At 45.5% G+C, this 20543-nt stretch overlaps 1 long non-coding RNA gene across 1 annotated transcript; it reads right to left on the reverse strand.

Moving 5' to 3' along the window:
• Positions 1 to 13987: 13987 nt before the first annotated feature.
• On the reverse strand, positions 13988 to 19989 carry LOC309841333. The gene is made up of 2 exons (XR_014299068.1): positions 19917 to 19989; positions 13988 to 14947 (listed from the first exon to the last, which is right to left on the reverse strand). It is a non-coding gene; the product is annotated as an uncharacterized lncRNA (long non-coding RNA).
• Positions 19990 to 20543: the final 554 nt, after the last annotated feature.

Consider the following 20543-nt stretch of genomic DNA (forward strand, 5'->3'; position numbering starts at 1 on the left):
GCTGTGAGATCCTGAGTAAGTAACTTAACTTCTCTGTGCCTCTGTGCCATCCTTATCCTGGGGAGACCTTCTCCCTCCACTCGTTGCAAAGGTTAAATAAGACCATGTATGTAAAGTACCTGGGGCTTTTTTGTTTGTTTGTTTTTTCTTTTGAAGTAGTTACAGGGATCTTTACTGAGGTGCCTAGTTGGCTCAGTTGGTCAAGCGGCATCTCGATCTCAGGCTTATGGTTCAAGGCCCACGTTGGGTGTAGAGATCACTTAAAAAGAAAAGAAAAATAAAGGTATCTTTATTGATAGTACCATGAAATAGCTACAAGGATAGTTGTTAAATAGATTATTAAATTATCACTTAATAAATTACTATATCCTCTTCCACATCACACTGACATGGCCGTCCTTCCACAGACGGAGGACCTACAAGGTAGGCAATTATAAAGCTCATGGTTGATAATATAAAATTTTTTGTATAGAAGCAATATGTCCCTGGTCTCTATGTATACCCACCAGTCATGGGCATGAAACAACAGAATATAAATAACAGCTTTATGCTTTGTTTCCTTTCTTTATCCTTTTTTTCCCCTTTTTAAAATTTTTTTTTACAATTTTCATATACAGAAGAATTCGTATGATGTCATTCCGCTTCAAAGAGTGCTGTTTACGTGTCACACCAAATATACACATTTGAGATACTATTGCAAATATTTTGAGAAAGAGAGATACACACGTTTGAACACTAAATTCTGGCTGCCTTAAAGAGCAAATGAAATGCAAAAAGCTTGTTAGGTCCGTGGTCAAAGGAACGAGACTGATACAAAGCGAAGGTCAAGCAGAGCTTGGAGAACCACCCCTCCCTGCCTTACAGACTAACTTTTAAAGGGCAAAGGCCATGTGGTTGGGCCTGGCCACGCACAGGTGGCCAATGAGATTGTAACACAGAGAGAAAGCTAAACAGTCATGCTAGGTCACACACGGGTGGCCAATTGAATTACAATTTACCCCATAGTAGATACTTGAACTAGCCTATCACCTTGGTCAGAATTGGCACCCAAAAGGTGCCCAAAAGGCGGGGCCCACAGTCCTTGGTAGCTAGGGAGACAGTATGCGTGCCCCACTGATTGGATGTCTCCACCTGGCCTGCCCTGCCCTTGTATTTGGGCTCTGTTACCTGGGACTGGTTTCCCAGACTTGCTTTTAAGTAAGTTCCCCTGGGGGGGAGGGGGGGGCTGGGGGTGGGGGCACGGTCAGTTTAAGTTTTACTGCATAAACAACAAAATCACTGTTTAACTGGATGGGATCGCTCTGGCTAAATAGGCCCTTACAGGCTCTTTCCCTAATTTGCCCCCACCTTTTGCACACCTTATGGGTGGGACTGTGTCCCCACGGACTGCCTAATCTACCCCGACCAGGAAGAACCTATTACTTCCCCCCCACCCCCACAGATGCTGGTGGAGTCTGATTCAAACTCGGGCTGTCGGGTTCCAGAATCCATTCTCTTTAGCGTCAGAACCGTGCTACCCTTTTAAAATCTCAGGCAAGCAAAAGAAAGTTATTCAGCGACAGAGAAGTGACACCAGACAATCCCCTACCAGGACACACTATGTGTGGTACAATAAAACATGTATGTGGTCCTTCCCGGAACAGAGCTCCTGAAATCTCTGAAGTTTTCTGAGTGATAGGAGTGTCCTTTGTTGTTCATAATGAGCCTCTCTGGGTCACACCTGAGTTCCTGTGAACACAGGGACTTAGGCGGGTCCCTAGATGGTCTGAGGATAGAGTGAGCTGCAGGACCAAGTGACCAGGGACTCTTAGCTCCAGCCCCACCTCCAAGAACGGGAAGGGGGTGGAGACTGAGCTCCATAAAAACTCTTGAACAAGGAGATTCCAAGAGCTTCCATCCTGGTAATCATCTCAAGGTGCTAGGAGGCCCAGAGAGCACATGGAAACCCCACACCTTGCTTTATGCATCTCTCTCATTTGGTTGTTCCTGGGTTGTATTCACTATCGGAAACCAGTAAATGATAAACGTAAGTAAACGTTAGTTCTAGCAAATGATTGAGTCTGAAAAGGAGGTGGGAACTCATGATATGCAGCCTGTGAGAACTACAGCTGGCCTTCCAGGACTTCAGCTGTCATCTGGGGTGGGGTCAGTCTTGTGGGACTGAGCCCTTACCTCATGGGGTCTGTACTAACTCCACCTTTTAATCATTGTGAATATGGTCTTATGAACAGTGGTGCACAAATATCTCTTCAAGTCCCTGCTTTCTGTTCTTTTGGGTATATACCTAGAGGTGGAATTGCTTGATCATATGATAATTGTATGTTTCATGTTTTTAGGAACTGTCTGGTGGTAGTCCTGAGAAATCCCCTTAAGAGGGACTGTAGGGGGAGCACCTAGGTGGCTCAGTGGGTTAAGCCTCTGCCTTCGCCCCAGGTCATGATCTCAGGGTCCTGGGATCAAGCCCTGCTGAGCAGGGAGCCTGATTCCCCACCCCCCACCCCCCCCACCCCCCGCCGCCTGCTTCTCTGCCTGCTTGAGAATCCTGTCTGTCAAATAAAATCTTTTAAAAAAGGTGGGGGGACTGTCGGGGACACACCTTTTTTTTTAACCCCTCTCTTCTACCTTTACTTCCTTTCTGAAACATGGGTGCAATGGCTGGAGCTTCAGCAACCATTTTAGAACCTGAAGGGATTCTGAGGCTGGAGATCAGGAGCTCGGAAGGAGGAAAGTATCTTGATTCAGTTGTGGAGTAGAGCATAGAAACAGATACTCCTGATCTTCAGGTCTCTTTCATGGGAGAGAAAAATCCAGACTCTAATTTGACTTGGGGGTGGGTGGGTAAGAGTGATCTCCAATACTTAGAGAATACAGTACCTAACTGATACAACTCTCTTAATACTGACCTCCATCCTGGGTAACATTGGTTCAATATTGCTCTGCTAAAAAGTATCTGTTGCCCAGAAACAACCCTGCTGCGTCATACGTGCTCCAGAGCTCCCTGGGACCAGGCTGGCTGTGGCTTTATCAGTCAGACAGGACAGATCTCCTTCTTCCCCAATCCCATCCGGCTTTAGCCAACCTTAAGCTGATAAACACCACTTCACAGTCCGAATCCACCTGCTTCCCCACTGTGTGGTATTTAGGAAACTACTTGAATTTTTACATCTGCAGAGAGGCAGATAACCATCTCTCCTTTGGACAGTCACTGTGTGGATTCAGTGAGCTAATGCATGGAAAGCGTCTGAGATTTGTAATGGCATATGCTAATGGTATTATTATAACTTCTTTTGGCAAAATCTCATTGTCCATTCAGCTTCACACAGTGATTCGTATAATAGAGTTACATACTGAGTGTTCATTAAACAGTAGTCAGTAGGATTTATGTGTCTTTCCCCTTTTAATCTTCATGGGAACCCTACAAGGTGGTTATTATTAATATCTCCTGTTATAGCTGAGGAAGTTGAGGCTCAGAAGATTAAGTAACTTGCCCAAGGTCACACAGCAAGTAGTGGAGCCAAGATGCAAATTTGGGTCTCTCTGTATGGAGAAGTGTGACATAATAAGAGATATATGTATTAGTCTCTGCCTTGGTTCCTGACATAGACTCCTAAAGCCCTTATAAATAGGGGTGCTAGGGAAATCTTTTGTTCTAATATTTAGTCTTTGACCCCCATCCCCAACACAATGCTCAGAATTTCCCGGGTGATAGGAGCATCTTTCATTCTAATGAAGTGACTTGTGGTGGGCTCCTGGATGAGGGTGCTGGTCTCCAGAAAGATGTGTTATCACAAGCCGTGATTAGAAGCTTGGAACTTTAATGCCACCCCCCCATTCTCAGGACTCTTTCAGACCTCCACTTATGTAACTGGCTGTTCATCTGTATCTTTCATCATATCTTTTATTCTATAACAAACTAGCACACGTGTTTCCCTGAGTTTTGTGAGCTGCTCTGGCAAATGATGGAATCCCAGAAACGGGATCCTGGGAACTTCCAATATGTAGGAAAGTTAGAAAGGAATTGTGGGTAACCTGGGAGCCACTCCTTGCGTGCTACTCCCGCCTGAAATGAGGGCTGCCTCGTGGGACTGAGCTCTTTAGCCTGTGGGGTCAGTACTAATTCCACTTAGTCTCAGGATGAAATTGAATTGTAGGACACCCAGCAGGTGTCGCAGAGAATTGGTTGGTGTGGGGGAACCTCCCAGGTGTGGTGGCCAGAAGTGTCAGAAGTGAAGTGATCTCTGTGAGTCGTAAAGGGCGGACCCAGGCCTGTGCTTCTCCTGGGCAGGAAGCCAGATGTTTAACTACCTTGGGGCACAACCTTCTGTCCTGTGGCTCCTCCTCTGCCTTCAAACCCTTCTTAAAGCAGCAAGAGCTAAAGTAATGATTATTAGTTTAATATTAGCATGGGGAGGTCTCAGGGAGAACATGGATTTAAATATTTACTTATATATTTTAAAATTTATTTTCACTGTGGAAAGATTACCCTCAGTACATACTTGAGACCAAACTAGGGCACGACTGAAGAATGAAACTGTTCTGCATGTAAAGCTGGAAGGACTTTTAGCTTCTGAGAGAGGCCCAGTGGAAGGAAGCTGGAAGGGAACAGAACCAGAGAAACTGGACGAGCTGATTGGAAACTAAGCAAGACAGTAAGAGGCAAGGGAGAGGGGACAGATGTGGCTGAAGGGACTTTGAAGAACAGGGCTGCCCAGTATCTGGCATTAACTGACTTGCTGGTCAAGGGTCCCCCAACCGACTTGTGGTCACCCGCAAATCTTTAGTAGCCAAGATTTCACCCAGTGTGAGTGAGTAGTGCTGAGGGAAGCAGAGAGAGGAAGCCGGGTCCCATATTTGGGGCGGATAGGCAAGGCAGAGAGAAGGCAATGGCCACAAGACCCCAAATGGGATCCAGAAATCAGCCGAAGTAGAAAATCACAGCAAGCGATAGCCAGGAGAAACACGTGCATCGAAAATTCTCACGAAGTATGGAGGAAGTCAGGATTTGGGAAGACTTAAGTCTTCCAGGTGGCGCCGACTAAGCCTGACTTTCGGAAAGTGGCTGGTGGCCTCCCACTCGGTGCTCTGTCCCTGCACTAGGAGAGCCAGGACCCAGGACAAGCAGAGCCTGGGCCTCCTCCAACCAAGTCCCTTAAAGAATCCTCCAGGAGGGAGAGACCCCACCTCACCCCAGGTCACCTGGGAGCTCATGTGCCTGTGTGCCTGTGTGTCTGTGTGCCTCTGAGCATGGGCAGGGAAAATCCTCCAGGAATGGGCCTGCTTCCACTTTCCTCCCTGCTGAAGACCTTGGAGAGCTGAGGTGGGAGAACCACAGGGTGGGTTGCCCCCACCCTGTGGTGGGCGGATGGGGGGGCGCTGGGGGAAATCATGCATATGAATGGACTCTGCAAGGACCTAACCTTTTCCCTCCTCAGACAACAACAGTGAAAATAAATGCTCCTGACATCAATACTTAATGGGACCAGGCCTTGCATACTAATGAAAATCTCTGCAGAGCAGCCCCCTGGAGGGAGAAAAACATGGGGACTTATTAACCCTCAAGCAGCAAGACCATGTTGCCCCCAAAGGCCTTGCCGGCCAGGCAGGGAGAGCCTTACATCCTATGCCTGGAAGTGAAACTGCTTAGTTTTTCTCTGCCGTCGAGGGCAAGAGGGCAGTGGCGAGGGTCTGACCACCTTGGGACACCCTCCATCCAAACAGACACTCCTCCCTCCCTGCCTCTTTCCAAAGCACGGTGACAGAAGCCAGAGGGAAGAAACACAGCTGTCACAGAGTCCCTCCTGTGTGTTCACATCCCACTTCTCCCAGCGAACACCAACCTAGTCCCCCCTCTGAATGTCATCTTCCAAGGTGCAGGACGTGAAGAGGACTTTGCCTCCATTTTGACCTCTAACTTTCTAGTTTGTTATCTTGGCTCTGAGACTCTGAGGATAAAGCACGCCCCCCCCACCCCCGCCATGGGAACCAAAACTACCCTCTCAAGCAGCACAGACAGCCCTGAGCCTGCTGCAGCCCAACTCACCCATGACTGACTCCAAGACAATGATCCACCTGCAGGCAGCCACCTGCCTTGCCCCACCCTTTCCTTCTAGAAACTGGAAGGCACCAGGCACCTTGGAGACAGTCTCTGGGACGTTAGGCCCTGTCTTCCTGGTATGGGCTTTATTGAAATAAATTCCTTTCTTGTTTCACTGCTACTCATTTCTCTGCCTTTGGATTTTGTCAGTGGCGAGTGGTTGAACCTGGTCTGTTGGGGGCCCTCGGAGCTAGGCATTCTTGTACCCCCCAACCCCCCTCCCCGTGCCCTGGGTCTGAGGCAGAAGCTAGAGTGGAAGGATGAGACAGCCTTGGATTCAAAGCTTGCCCCTGGCATCTGCAAGAAGCAGTGGCCCATTTCCTCCTCAGCAAGACAAGGATGGCCGCCCTGCACTTACAGGAAAGTCCTAAAGAAGGGAGGGGAGGAGACTGTGAGTAGGGCCTGCTTGGGACAGAGCCTGTGCTCAGCAGATGGCAGTTTCCATTTGATCTGAGAGGAAAGTCAACGAGAGCCCTTCCCCACAATAGGCTCTTGTGGGAAGTCAACTAGAAAGGGAAACAGGAGGCCCATGATATGATGTCAAGGAAGAGAAATATTTGCAAATGTCTCCAAAGAATCTAACAGGGGCTGAGGGCTTTCCTGAAACAAAACAGCAAACATGTGGGAGATCCCAACAAGGAGCCCAGCTGCCCATCCCCAAACCGTGGCCCCCGCCTCAGCCTGCTGGGGGTGGGCCTGCAAGCTTGCTGCCTGTGAGGCAGGGAGACCAGTTGTATCTGGGGGAAGGTTGGAAGAAGGTAGTAGGGCTGACACAGTCTTGGGGGGCATGTAGCTGCCATGCTGTGGAAACACTCCAACAGCCCTGTGGAGATGTTCCTGTTGTGGGGGATAAACAAAAACAAAAACTGAGGCCCTTGGCCAGCAGCCAGCTCACCCCACCAGGGGCAGGAGTAAGGTCCCTTAGGAGTGGAATCCTTATATTTTGCTGCCCTAGTCAAGATTTCAGTAAACCAAAGCAGAATCACTTAGCCAATTTGCCTCCAAATTCTCTCAACAATAAAGTTATTACTGTTGCTTTAAGCCACTAAGTTTCAGGGTGATCTGTTACACAGCCCTAGAAAACCAATACACTGTTTCACATAGTACAATTCCAAGTAAAATTTCATTTGAAAAATTCTATGGCTTAAGATAAAACAACAGAAAACAAGAATGTTTATAAAGTCATCATCAAGTGAGACTTCTTTATCCATTGGTAAGTAACGGAACCACAGAAGGTCTGGATGTGGTGTTTTTAGCTAAGTCAGGGCAGAACCAAAATCAGCACTCAACTTTGATTTCTATCTCATTGCATCCCATTCAAGAAGATCAGGTATTCAGGGAAGAAGGTGTTCAGATTTTGATCTAGAGAGAAGACTGGTTTATCCAGCTTGGTAATTAAGGCAAGAACCTAGATGTTCCTGAGGGACCATCAGTTAAATATGGTCTTCAGTTTCAATTTGACACCAAGAGTTGAAGTAAATTATAAAAGAGGTCACTGTTTATTACTATCCTGTATATATCGCTATCCTGAATGACTTGGAACTCTAAGGATCTTAAAAAAAAAATACAGTTTATAAATAAGTTTGAAACCCATCAATCCATTAAGTAAAAGCATTGCTGCCCAAACATGGCCATTTCCCAAACACCAAATCAGTGATTTGCAACATAAATAAAACAATCAGAGTGATGAAAATAGATGGCTTCCAGCAAAATCCATTTCTGAGAGTTGCTGGCACAGTGAGAAGGGAAACCCTTTTCAGGCTTAAATGATAATAATTTGACTGGTAACGAGCTGAGAATACACTGAAAATTATCACCTCTCTCTGAAACCTAGTTCCATAGCAAGGTGGGTACATGTGCAGCTGGGATAAAGAAAATAAATGTACAGAGGGAATTCCAACCACAGACCTTCTGATGGCAAATTACTTTTTTTTTTTCCTACTACACACCAGGTTGCAAATGTCATGCTGACTTCTCTCCATGGTGGATGCAAAGTTGCTAGAAAATGGTGGAAGACCTTTGCCTTGTCTCTTCCAATTCTCAGTTCTCAGATCTCTCATTTGAACACTCCTTTTTCATTGCTCTTTCTATTGCCCTCTGGAAGCACTCAGCAACATGGGGGCTTGACCCCAGACTTCGTTGGGGTTCCTGGTGCTTCCTCTGGCTCTCTGAAGAGCAATGACACAGAATGTCTCGTGTGAGCAACAGCTGGGTCATTACAACACTAACTGGATTTGTCCCCCCTTCCCCTCCACCCAAGACGTGACTTACAGTACCATGTAATTTATGTAAATGCCACCCACTTACAGTAAACAGGTGTCTGGACCCTCAGTGTTTCCTCGCCTCAGGGATTATTGCAGACAAAGGAGAAAACAGGAGCTGCTTGAAGCTGAATGCGCCCCTTGAGTTTTGAAAACTGGAAGATTTCGAGGCATATCACATTTTCCTGCACAATCTGAAATAATTATCACATCAGTATACCTAGAATCCCTTTCTATACCCACACCCTCTGCCAAGAATCTGGCTTTATACGTGAGCCAGCACCTACCAAGTTCTCCTAGGAAGACTGGCCTGCTGCCTGGTTGATGGGGCCCCAGGCTCCCCGGGGTAATGAAGCTCTCACATCAGGGCAGGCCAAGGCGTCAAAACCATTGAGGACCTCGAGAAGAGAAGAATTTACCAAAGTTACGGGTTCTCCAGGTTAAATGTGGTGGGTGGGTCCCAAGCCTCAAGATAGGAAAGAAAATCCTACTTTTCAAAGTCCAGTTGTGACTCCTACTCAGTAGAGTCACTGATACCACCCAGCTCCAGGTTTGCCAAGCAAGCCCAAGGCAACCTGTGTGGCTATTGAACAGTCTGACTGCAGCCCCTAAATTATCAGGCCAAACCTAATGAGAGAAGCCTTTCTGTGATCGAGAATAATCTGCATGATTATTTATGATCACAAAGGGGGAGAATGTCTAGAAAAATCATCCTAAATTTGAAAATAAGCAAGAGTGTATGGGGTTGGGGAAGGAGGAGGTGGCCGGATGGCTCAGTCAGTTAAGCATCTGCCTTTGGCTCAGGTCATGATCCCAGGATCCTGGGATCAAGCTCCATATCCCACTCTCTCTCTCCAGCAAGTAAACAAAGAAACAAACAAACAAATAAATAAAAGAGAGAGATTATTAGGTATTCTTTCAGAGTATCTTGGGAGGACAACTTTGATTTCTTTCTTTTTTTTTTTTTTAAGATTTTATTTATTTATTTGAGAGAGAGAGAATAAGTGCTGAGAAGGGGCAGAGCGAGAGAAAGAGAGATAGACTCCCTGCTGAGCAGGGAGCCCAATGTGGGGCTTGATCCCAGGACCCGGAAATCATGACTTGAGCCAAAGGCAGATACTTAATGACTAAGCCACCTGGACACCCCTTGTTTTCTATTAACCAGACTATTTTACAGCCCTGCAGAGGCTAGAGGCCAACTTGTAAAAAACTAGCAGCAGAGCAGATGACACCGGACAAACGCAGATTTCATCTGATAGTGACAATGGATTGCCATTGGCAAAAGTGATAATCCCCCAAATCTTTGCTTGTAAGATATTAGCCAATTTCACATGAATGAATAAATTCATTTTGTCTTTTTAGGGTTTTTTTGGTCTGCCTGTTGTAAAATTCCATTCTTCAAATTCTCATTTGAATTCAAGTTTTATCATATTATGATTCCCAATGAGTGGAATAAAATCTTCGACATGTTTGATATTTCTGGCACTAAGCATATGCCAGAAACTTTGTAATGAGCCTCCTTAGCCCAGTTTTACCCTGCGGTTCCTTCTGTAGAGCCAGATTTAGCTTCCCGTTGTCCAGCTCTGACGGTATCACCCCCTTATTCCTCTGGATACAGAAAGGTTCAAGTACAATAGATTTGTATTCCAGGCTTTTTATAATCATGCTCCAACCTCTCCAGACCTACCCAGAGCTCCAGGTAAAGAGTAGGTGCCCAATAACGCATGGTAACAAATGGATGAATGAACTCACTGATACTACTTTCCTGAAGGTACTGCTTTGTTTTTGTTGCTAAGAAAGAATGAAAGCTATCCCTTTTCCTTACTGGGCATTCCACTTAAACTATTTTGTTTATCCTTGTCTTAGTTTGGCTGTTCCCAGAGGCAGACCCCAAGACAAAGATTCAAGCACAAATTATTTATTTGAGAGGTCATCTGAGAAAGCACCAGCAAAGGAGTAAGAAAGTAGCCCGGTTAGAGAAAGAAAGTGATAAAGGGTGTTATGAAGCCAGGACTCACAGTAGGTGACTGAGGGCAATTCTATTGGGGTGCCTTAGAGATAGAGCAGGAGCCTCCTCAGAGATGTTCCAACCAAGAAGTGAGGACACAGAGGGTATTTATCTTCTAATTGCCCACCTGTCATTGGCTGAGTGTTGCTTCTAGGGACTTTATCTTTTGACAGTGTAAGCATGTTCTCCCAGCCAGACAAAACCCCCCACCCAGAAAGCCGGAGATCTTCACAATACACAGCCTTCAGGCCTGGGCTACGGCACTGGAGAAGCTTCCAGCCAAGTAACTCCAGGCATTTCCTCCAGATTATAAGACAAACTCCATGAGAAGATGTTCTGTGCCACTCATCATCAGAGAAATGCAAATTGAAACCACAATGAGTTATTTCCTCACCCCACTCATAATGGCCAGTATAAAAAAGACAAGAATTGGTGAGGATATGTAGGAAAAACGAACGCTTGTGCATTTCTGGTGGGAATGTAAATTGGTGCAGCCACTATATACGGTATGGAGGGTCCTTAAAAAATCAGAAAGAGAGCTACCATATAATATAATCCAGCAATTTCTCTTTTGAGTATTTATCCCCTCAAAATGAAAACATTAATTCAAAGAGATATATGCACCCTTATGTACATTGCAGCATTATTTACAACAGCTAAGTTATGGAAGCAACCTAAGTGTCCATTGTTACATGAATGGATAGAGAAGATGTGGAATATTACACATTCAATACAGTGGAATATTACTAATTCGTTAAAAAAGAAAGAATAGAATCTTGCTTTTTGTGACAGCATGGATGGACAGAGAGGGTATAATGGTAAGTGAAATAAGTCAGACAGAGAAAAACAAATACTATATGATTTCACTTATGTGTAGAATCTAAAAAAACAAAACAAATGAACAAAGAAAACAGAAACAGATTCACAGATACAAGAAACAAACTATTGGCAACCAGAGGTAGGGGAGGTTGGAAGGGCAGGCAAAATAGGTGAATAAGATTAAGAGCTACAAATTTCCAGGTATAAAATAAATAAGTGGTGGGGATATAAAGTGCAGCATAGGGAATATAGTCAGTAATATTGTAATAACTTGGTACAGTGACAGATGGTAACTAGACTTATCACGGGGATCATTTCATAAGGTGTAAAAATATCGAATCACACCCGAAACTAATAGGATATTGCGTGTCAATCATACTTCAATTTTAAAAAAAGATTGTGTAATGAGATTGGTTGGGAATCCTGCTGACCTCTGTGGCATTACTTCTCCATGCATTTAATGCGCTCCCTCTGGGCTCTGTTTCGCATGCAGGTCACAGGGGGAAGCCGGGAGACCAAGCACTGGAAAGCAGAATCATCCTTTTTAAAAAGATATTCTACATACAAAGGGGGAAGGCCAACAGGAGGTTCCTATCTCTCTGGGGGAGGCGCTTGAAAAGCAATCAGGGGAAGCTACCTGGTCACCTCTGGAACGGGGGGCTGGAATGGAACGTAGCTTTGGGAATCCATTGGGCCATGAGAAGTTTTAATTGGTGGCAAAACACAACCACCATTGGGATGCGATACAGTCAGAACAAGGCTGTAATTATCCTTGGAGAGATGCTGTAACCTGTGAACTTAATCACCACACTGCCGGGCCACTACCACATCCCTCTGCCTCTCCTTCCCATTTTCAGGAAGTGCCTTACCTCCCCCGGTTCCTGGGTTCTTAGAGCACGTTCAGATTTGCTGTAATACTTGTGAACGGTGTTTCTTAAACTTTAGCTGCATCAAAATCACCTGGAGGTTTATTAAAAATACAGTTGCTGGGTCCCACCTCTAGACTTTCTGATTCAGTAGGTCTGGGGTGAATTTACAGCAGTAGGAAGCTTCCAGGCACTGCTGAAATGGCTGGACCAACCATCACACTCGGAGAACCACTGCATCCCCCACCTACTGGTTTAGAGGGTCCGTTTTGGCAAGATCTTTTGGTGATCCATGCACCCACTGAAGTATAAGAAACACTATTTCTTCGGTTTCCCCAAGGACAGTACCATTGTAGATGCACAGAAGAGAAGTTAATTTATTATACACACTGGATGCTTTAGGCATTAGAATTTTTCCCCTAAAATGGTTGGTAAATGCTGAAATGTCTAGAAAAGAAGTTCCCAAATTTTTCAAGAACAAAATCTCTTTATAAGGTCAAAGTATTTTATACACACTCATCCCCATGGGAATATCCATTTAATAGGAAAACAGCTGGCCCCTTAGACCGCACAAGCACCCAGTGTCCACAGCAAGGAACGTCTCCCCGGTGGACCGTGGTCAGATGAGCCACAGAGATGAGTAAGTAAAAGCCACCAAGCTGAGACAGGAAAGGCAAAGCAAGCAAGCAGGAGCCAGGAAACTCTAGGAGTTCGGAAAGCTGGAATAAACTGGAAAGTTAAGAAAGCTACAACACAGGCACGAAGTTTTGCCTCTGAGGGAGACATGGCTACCTCGCTTCAGCCAGAAAGTCTTCTCTACCCCTGCGGCCAAGACAATGTCTTCTGAAGTAAGACTTAGCCCTCTGGGGCCCAGGACCCAAAGCAGAGCTGGGCGCAACGACCCTCCACATTTTGCAAGGTCTGAGGATGAGCCTGGGAAAGAGAGGGCTGGGAGCAGCAGAGGAATTAGGAAGATTTCTGGAGCCAGACTGCCTCATGCAAACTCTGTCTCTGTGGCTTGCTTGCTAGCTGGGTAACCTCATCAGTCCTGCCTCGAGCAATCGGCTGGAGGCTGTCTGGCTCTGGAGAGCCCACTGTGCACAGCCTTTCCCACTCCCTGCTGGGTGGCAACCAGTCACCCGTCCCAAGGAACCCACTGTGGTGGACATAGTCATGCGTGGAAAAGTTCAGCTACAAATCAGGGCTTCCTCCACACTATCCAGCGCTAAACACCAGCAAACCACTGCTCACTGGTAATGTTATGGGACCTGAGCAAGAGTATATATGCAGATACAGATACATTCAAACATTGAAAATTATAAATCACATTAACGCACTGTTACGTAGAATAACTCTAACCTCCAACCCTTTATGATGACTGGAAAGCTAGGTTCAAATTTAGAATTCCGATGCTCTTCCGAGTTCTCTGTTGGGTGGCAGTAGGGGGTGAGCCTGATTCCCTTCCCACTCTGTCCCCAGATCCATCCCACTCCATGTGAGGACCCCCCAGCCTGGACATTCAAGCTCCCCACAAGCCCCCAAACCACAAAGGTTGCTCTTCAGCCTCCCTTCTGGCCTTAGTATGCACATTGCTGGGGAAGTCCACTCTCAGTGGGATGACTGCATGGGACCTGGAAACATCCTGAGGGCTGTTTGGGCAGGGAATGCTGGAGTTCCAGGTCCTGGCTGTGGTCTAGAGGATATGGCAGAACCTCCAGGGAGACAGCATTTTGGCCCCATGGATTCCTCAGCTCACAGAGGAGGAGAAGGCAAGAAAAGGCCAGTGTGGGGATCTCTAAAGCAGCGCCTGGGCAAGGACCTCTAAGCTCTGTGGGCCTCAGTTGTCTCTTTTCACCACAAAATGACAGTTAAAATAGCCCTAGAGCCATTATAAGAATTAATGTTAATAGCTATGTAGCACTTAGTCTTGGCCCATAAGTGGTTTATAAAGGGTTTATTATGTAAATTAAACATTTGTTCCTTGAGGAGCACACTGGACACTGGGAGTCAAAAATCCTGGCCTTTAAACTCTTCTCGGCTATCTGTTAACTGAGAGTTATTCCCTCAGCTCCCCGAGACTCTGTTTGCTTGTCTTAGTATGGAATTTGGACTGGACATCTTCCGTAGCTAGCCGTGGCTTACTTTTTTAACTAGCAAAGGGATCTTATATTCAAGGGAGGGCAAGATAAAACAGATTCCATAGCAGAGGGGAAAAAAAAAAAACTCATCTCTAGACCTAGCATTTCTGCCTGAATTAGAATTTTAAGCACGTGATCCAGTGGCGTGGGAATTTCTCCCACGGCAGGGTATGTGGTTAGTAGGGCCGCTTTGTATTCATTATGGGAGTTCAGCATTTCGATGACATTTACATTTGAAGAATCCCAGGCTGGCCTTCCCTGGTGAGGGCCTGGGGAGTGACCTGCCCTTCAGCAAGGCGGCAGATAGTGTGACAGTGAGGTCCACATGGGTGGCGGCCATTCCCCACAGCTCCTCTGGCTTGCTCTCCATCTCAGCTACACTCAGGAGGTCTGTAACTGTTACTGACTGCTGTGTAACAAACCAGCCCAGATTTAGTGATGTAAAGGGCGACTGCAATGTAATATTATGATATTTCACAGTTGTGGGGATGATAAGGCTCAGTCGGGTGATTCTTTTTTGGGGTCTCTCATTCATTTGTACTCAGAAAATAGCCGGGATGGGAGTCATCCCAAAAGTTTCTTCTTCCATATGACTTGGTGCCTAGGTTGAGAAGACTCAACAACTGGGCTCCTCAGACGTCCCTTTCTGTTTCTCCAGTGCTATAGTTTCCAGTACGTGGTCTGTCCATCTCTCTGGTACAATGGCTTCAGGACAGCCATACTTCTCACATGGAGGCTCGGGGTGCCGAAAGTGTATGTCCCTGAAAGAGATCCAGATGGAGGCTCTATTAATTTCATGACCTAGACTTGGAAATCACAAACATCACTTTTACCACATTCTCTTTATTAGAAGTGAGTCGCTAAGGGAGGCCTATTTGAAAAGGGCGAGAAATGAGACCCCACCTCTTACAGCCTTGAGACTGTCTATTGGAAAGGGTACTACATTATCAGCCTTATTGGATACCCAGATGCTTCTGTACAGACCTACCTGTCCACTCTTCTATGCCCTGAAACTTATGGCAAAGCTCATCTGATGCCCATTGAAGAGAGAAGACCCAAGTGGTTACAGAAGTCCACATCTACCCAAGAGACTGAATATACCAGCAGACAATGGCCACACTATGTGGAAATAGAACTCTGATCCACAAGCCATGCAATAACCAGTGCAGGGTTCAAACCACACCCTCTGCAGCAACTGGCCCCACGTGGTCAGGACTTGGTCAGGGACTACCAGCTTCCCTAATAGTGCAGCCACTTCCAACTCAGGACCAACCAAAGAAAGCCAGATATGGTCCTCAGATCAATTACATAAGATACTCTGCTTCTAGTTATGCCACATCCTGCTTCCCCAAGCTAAAGCCTCCAATCACACACACTCAGTGCCTTTCTTTAATTTACTATAAATCTTTCCCACTCCCCTGCCTGTCTTTGGGCCTCTGACACACGCATAATGGTGGCTGTTTCCCCTGCTACAACAAATGCTGAGTAAATAGCATTCTCCTTTAGGTGGTCTTTGGTTATTTCCACAAACCCAGGGGTCTCCCCCAGAAGGGTACTACAGAAGTTGGTCTCATCAAGAAATGATGGTGGCATGGGCTAACGTGGTAGCACTGGAGCAGGTGAATGGAGGTTTCTGAAAATATCTTGAAAGGAAGCCATTGGGATGGTGATGATGGATCAAATATGCATGAAGGACAAAGATGGTTAAAGATGACACCAAGTTGGGGCCCTAAGCAATAGGATGAATGATGACACCAGCCTCTGAGATGGCAAAGATGGGAATCAAGTATTGAGTTGGGTGGCTCAGTGGTTAAGTGTCTGAGTCTTGATTTTGGCTCAGGTTATGATCTCATCGTTGTGCAATCAAGCCCAATATAGGGCTCTGTGCTGGGCCTGGAGCTTGCTTTAGATTCTCTCTCTCAGGGCTCCTGGGTATCTCAGTCAGTTAAGCAGCTGCCTTTGGCTCAGGTCATGATCCCAGGGTCCTGGGATTGAGCCCCGTATCAGGCTCCCTGCTTGGTGGGGAGTCTGCTTCTCTCTCTCCCTCTGCCTGCTGCTCTGCCTACTTGTCCTATCTCTGTATTAAATAAATAAAATCTAAAAAAAAAATTCTCTCCCCCTTTTCCTCTGCCCCCCACCCACCCCTGCTTGTGTATGCACCCATGCTCTCTGAGAGAGAGAGAGGGGAAAGAATTGAACTTGGGGATGCCTATTAGAGTCAAGGGTATAAATTTGGAGGTCACTAGAGCATAGATGGGACTTAAAATCATGAGACTAGATGCGATCACACTGGGAAAAGGATGGTTCGTTTCAATTATGTATTGAGCATCTACTATGTGTCAGGCATTAAGGCAGCTTTGCGGATTTAGTGGGAGAAAACACAAGATACTGGTCCCGTGTTCAGAACTATATGGTCTGTTGGGGATTCAGATAAAAATCAATTATTCATGCATGTGAATAGGGGTCAAGTAGTATGAGAACAAGCAATAAGGGAATGTGATCCAGTAGGAGACCTCAATTAGGAGTTGTGGTTAGCTGGGTGAAGGGGGGAGGGACAATCATTCCTGGCAGGAGAAGAGCATGTGGTTCTGTAAGAGGAGGGCATCGGGCTATTGGGGGATGAACTGAGAGATGGAAGGACCACCTCATGGGAGCTAAGAAGGCAAGGTCCAGTCTAGGCAGGACCTTAGAGGCCATGGAAACAGAGTTTGTTTTTTTCCTAGAAGGAATGATTCCAGTGATTATTGGAGGAATTTAAGTGTGGGGAGTATAAGATCAGAGTGCTTTAAAATACATGTACCTAGAACCCACCCTAAAGTTTCTGATACAGGAGGTTTGAGTTGAGACCAAGGTAATCTGCGTTATTAGCAAGAGGCCCAGAGAATGGTGACACATGCAAATAGTCCGTGAACCCTTATTTAAAGAAGCACTGGGACTTTCTGATTCTTCAAAGGGTTGCTAAGCATCCAATGACACTGACAAGACTTGGGCATTGCAGAAATTTGTCTCAGGAAAGGTAACAGTAGGGTTTTATCAAGGCCAGATGGTTTGATTAAAATAGAACAAAAATGCACAGAGGAAAGTGCTATTTTGCATGGACAGAAGACAGGGAACTCTGTCAGTCTGGGAAACCCTGTAATGTGCCCCTGAGACAGCCAGGCCTTGCACTGTTCTTTTTTATTCTTGGGGGCTGACCCCGGACTGGCTTTTCAGTAGTCAGATTTCAAAATGGCATGTTCGGGTGCCCGGGTGGCTCAGTCTTTAAGCGTCTACCTTTGGCTCAGGTCATGATCTTGGGGTCCTGGGATTGAGACCACATCGGGCTTTCCGCTCAGTGGGGAGGGAGCCTGCTTTCCCCTCTCCCTTTGCCTGCCACTCTACTTGTGATCTCTCTCTCTCTCTCTCTGTGTCCAATAAATAAATAAAATCTTTCAAACAAAACAAAACAAAATGGCATGTTCATGATTCCCTGCTCATCCTGGGAGCCCAGCAGAGGGGAAGGCAAGTCTTCGGAGAGCATCAGCTCCAAACTCTGGTCAATCTCTGTCTGAGTTGCTTCCCAAACTTCCTTGGTGCTAAGAAGTCATTGCCTGTGATATTTTGTCTTCAGCTTGCTAACTGGTATACCATTATCACTGTAGCTCAGCCTAAACCCTGTGGAGTAAACCAACCAGGCAGAGGCCACTGGTCAGCTGGTAGTGAAAGAATTCACTTAAGGCAGAACAGAGGAGCTACAATTTTATCTAAAACACTGCAAGGGATCAGCAGGTAGGACCGCAAAGGAGAGACTGTCTGCCAGGAGGTGGTGGTGAGGGTTTATAGGTGTAGGGTGGAGTGAGATAGTATGGGAACTTGTGGATTTTTTGGTGGGGAGGGGGGTGTAACTGTGCCAGATTTGAGTAACCCACTGGTTAGCTAGGGCATATGGGTATTTTGAAGTGGGTCACCTAATCAGCCTTTTTGCATTCAGCATGGTGGTTTGTAGGCCCTTTTACCTTATTTGAATTTCCATTTTCAGGCCTGTTGCCTAAAAGCAGCCTCCCCAGCCCCTAATCTTCCACATGATGATTTGTCTGCATGACCCTTGAAAATAGCCCACAGAGACAACAAGGACCAACTGTGGCCCTCTCTGCTATTTGCCATGTGAGGATACAACGAGAAGTCTGCAGTATGCAACCTAGTGGATGGCCCTCACCAGCACCCAGCCAAGTTAGGACCCTTATCTCGGTTTCCAGATACTTCCAGAACTGCATGACTCCTCATGAGGTGTGCTGCTGGATTTTGCTTTGTCAGCAAATCTGAACACTACTCCTTAAAGAGATCTAAGCCAGTACAATATGGGAAGCAAAGGAAATAAAAGGAATCCAAACAGAAAAGAAAGTCATTTTACTTGCCTGAGACGTGATCATCTTTGTTGAATATCCTATGGAACCCTCAACAGAGCTACTATAACTAGCAATGCATTCGTCCCCTACCTAGGCCAGAGAAAAGGCCATGAGAAGAAGCCATTCTCCTGCTATCCAGAACATGACTCAGCAGCTAAACATGACAGCTTAAGCTGTAGAAAATGGATGGAGATAGTTGGATAGTACCATTTTTTTTTTCTTTCAGAAGTTTAGAGTATATAAACTAAGAACCAGAAGTTTGCAACACTGAAAAATCCAAACCAGAGGAGAGGCAAGAAGAAACTATTGATGTAGAGTGAGAAACAAAAAGAGGAAGACATAATCACAAGATTACTAATGGCCCTGTTCTTTCCGGTCACTTCCTGGTTTTCAGAGGTGAAGGAAAGAGGATTAAAAGTAACCCAAAACGATCGTCATAAGTAAAAAACCATGAAAGCACACACACACACACACACACACACACACACACACACACAGCCCCAAGTTTGAATATTTATGAAGAAAAGTATTTGAGAGGAAGGGCAGACTTGAAATCAATCAATAAATATAAATGATGAAATCCCACTGCAAAATGTTTTGTATTTATTAAATTAATCAAGTACTTTTAGAGGGACTATGGCCTTAGAAGAAAAATTATAAAACTTCTTTAACAGTGGGTTTAGGGGATGGTTTATCATTCAAACTTGGAAAATAATAAAAGCTGTTTTTTGAAAAGATGTTCTCATAGATAATAATAATGAAAACGTTAAAAAGCCAAAAATGTTCATTCCTTACCATTAAAATTTGGAGAATTAAAAAACAAACACTATCACAGAAACTATTATGCTATAATGAAACTGATAAAATGTTAGGCAGTTATACCTCAATTTTTTAAAAAAGGGTGATTGGAATAAATTACTAGATGTAAAAATTTTAAAAAGAGAGAGAATTAAGAAAGACAAAGTATGTCTTAATTCCCTTTTCTGGTTGTATGAGAATCGGGGCAATGGTGGTGGCCTGAAGGAGGGCTGCTCTATGGGGAGGGAGAGAAACAGAACTGTGAAGTAGTCTGGAGGGAAAAGCTTCTGCCACTCACGATTGATCCCTTGCCCAGATGGCAAAAAAGTCCTCACTTCATTACTGGGGTTGTTCACAGTCAGAGTGACAGGATTAGGACAAGCCTTTCCCTAAATCCCATCAGAAGGTAAATCTCCGGGAGAAAGATAGCCATCACCTCAGGCCTGACGGAGCCTTCCCACCACCGTGGGAATAACGCGACAGGACCTGACCCCAATGAGAAGCCAAGGAGAAGCCAGGTTGAAGCTAAATGTCACAGCAGGCCTACCTGGACCGGCAGGTAAAGTGAGGGAGCAGAGCCCTGTGGTCAGAGGACTCCCAGTGGCCCACGCTGTTGCCAGGCAACGGCGGAAGCAGAGAACAATGAGCACCTGCCATCTGGGGCCCCTGGGGTTCAGTCCTTCTCCAGACCAGCCCCTGGCTAGCGCAGGACAGAGTGGGTACAATATTGCTAAAGCTTCTGGTTTTCTAAGAGAAGGCAGAAATGTGGATTTTTTTTTTTTTTTAAGTGTGAGACCTCTCAACATTCAAACATTAGAACTAATTCAAACTTTTTTATTATTGGATAGAATAATTCAAACTTAAATTAAAAAATGGCAGGGAGTGGGGAATAAGATCCATAGGTCAAACCCTGCCTTAATTTTGCAACTTCAAGCCTTGTATGTTAAACGTTAACTCACTTAATCCCTACATGAATCCCAGGAGGTTAAGTACGATTGTCCCTATTCTATGGATGAGAAAATTGAGGCTCAGAGTACATGGGATTTGTTCCAGAATAAAAGATTGTCCTTCGGTTTCTTCTGGCAGCGACTCTTGTCATTTTTCCTGGGATTCTTCTTCAAAATTTGACTATATTTTCTGTGGCATTCTTTTTCTTTACATTTTTGGTAGCTGT

This window comes from Mustela nivalis (genome assembly GCF_964662115.1).
Source record: "Mustela nivalis genome assembly, chromosome: 1".
In the NCBI taxonomy this organism is placed as follows: domain Eukaryota; kingdom Metazoa; phylum Chordata; class Mammalia; order Carnivora; family Mustelidae; genus Mustela; species Mustela nivalis.